Source organism: Triticum aestivum, unplaced genomic scaffold, assembly GCF_018294505.1.
Source record: "Triticum aestivum cultivar Chinese Spring unplaced genomic scaffold, IWGSC CS RefSeq v2.1 scaffold215445, whole genome shotgun sequence".
Classification (NCBI taxonomy): Eukaryota; Viridiplantae; Streptophyta; class Magnoliopsida; order Poales; family Poaceae; genus Triticum; species Triticum aestivum.
Genome location: NW_025262022.1, coordinates 1 through 1637, shown reverse-complemented (window position 1 = coordinate 1637; position 1637 = coordinate 1). Strand labels below are relative to the sequence as shown.

At 47.6% G+C, this 1637-nt stretch overlaps 1 long non-coding RNA gene across 1 annotated transcript; it reads right to left on the bottom strand.

Moving 5' to 3' along the window:
* LOC123177827 (uncharacterized) lies at positions 1-1626 on the bottom strand. The gene is made up of 3 exons (XR_006489146.1): positions 1054-1626; positions 420-623; positions 1-210 (listed from the first exon to the last, which is right to left on the bottom strand). It is a non-coding gene; the product is annotated as an uncharacterized lncRNA (long non-coding RNA).
* Between the last annotated feature and the right edge of the window lie 11 nt (positions 1627-1637).

Here is a 1637-nt window from a genome sequence, read left to right as displayed (position 1 = left end):
GTCTTGGGTATCCCAAATAGATCCAAATAGAACACAACCGACCACGATGGTTGCCAGCATCGTCCGGAGAACATCAACCACAAGATACGGCGGATCAAAACATGTATACTACGAGTGAAGTGCCATCACTAGGATCAGGCAACCACGGACTAGCCATGCATCAAGCATCCCGTCCAGCCAGGTCGGCCACCACCTCGCCTACAAGAGAACCTGAAGATCCAAAAGAGAGGTGATCAACTGGGCGCCGAGGAGGGAGACAACCGGGGACGAGGGAGAGCACATGCGGTTCCGAAATGACCTAGCCAACCAACCGGCGGACTCGAGGAGAACAAATGACAACCCGATCCAATAGCAAGACGCTCATATCTAGCAAAAAAACAATCAAGGAGTAGGGTGGGATGCCAGATCCAGCAGCAGACCTCCCAGATTTGGCTGGAGACGGCAGAGGGAAAGGCCGAGGAATCATCGGTGGCAGCCAAGAATCATCGGTAGTGTTGTAGTACAGGCCGACAGGGAAAGCTCAGCCTGCATTTTCCGAAGAAGAGTGTTGTGTGTCTTGTGTAGCCCCGATGTCACCACGTCTAGGATGGAAGACACGCGGGGAAGCGCCACATAGCCTGCATCTGCATGCCACGGAAAGGGCAGAAAAAGAAGGAAAGATGAAACAGTGATAAAATTAGTGTCCGTATATATAAGGCATGTAAAATGGTTGACAAGATAGTCTTATTTTAAGTCTTGCATGTAATTTAGAGATGACAAGAAAACATGTCTACAATGGGTCATCTCTTAGTCTTATCTTCAATAACTAGCCATTCTTAAAAACATGGTGAGACATATAGTGCTAAGAGATCATCTCTTGTCCCGTCAAAAAAAAAAGATCATCTCTTGTCTTCACTTAAATAAGAGAAGACAATATTTTCTTATGACTTGTCTCTCCTCCACGTCATCATCTATCCTATACGTGGTATTCCTAAGATAGAACCATTGTACATGCCCTAATTGATGAAAAGCATGACAGTTAAGCTGCTACATTGCGAGTGTGAGACTGGTTACCATTATATTTCGTGAATGCTGGTCAAGGCTAGCAATTATGCCTGGCTCCCCTCTTCCTCCATCTCACCCTGCTGCTGCTCTCCTCCTCGTTCGAACTCGCCCGTCTCACTGCTGCAAGCGTCATTGACCTCTTCCAAAATATCTGCACTATTTTTGTTCGCTGCGTAAGTCCCTGAACTGTAAGCAGTGACAGAAAATAACACATCGTTGCGATGCTCCCATGCTTCTTCTCTAAGGACGTCAATTGTGGCGCTGATGCACGGGGTGTCTGTGCTGTACCATTTCTCTTCACAGCGAATCTCGACTACGCTGAGTTTCGTGAGATGATTGATACCGACAGGATCTCTATTTGGTGGGCCAGCATAGAACTGGAACACGATAACAAGCCATTCAAGCATGGGCATAGCTCCTTCCTGGAAGAACACCCGTGGCACTCGACTGTAAATAGTGAGTTTCATAAGCCTGGGAAACCCTCCACCTCTGATGGCTACCGGCTCTCTCGGAACGACTTCGAAATACAGAACGAGAACCTTAAGGTTGGACATCTCCCGCAGAATCTTGAGACCGTCCTCCTCTAGCTTACA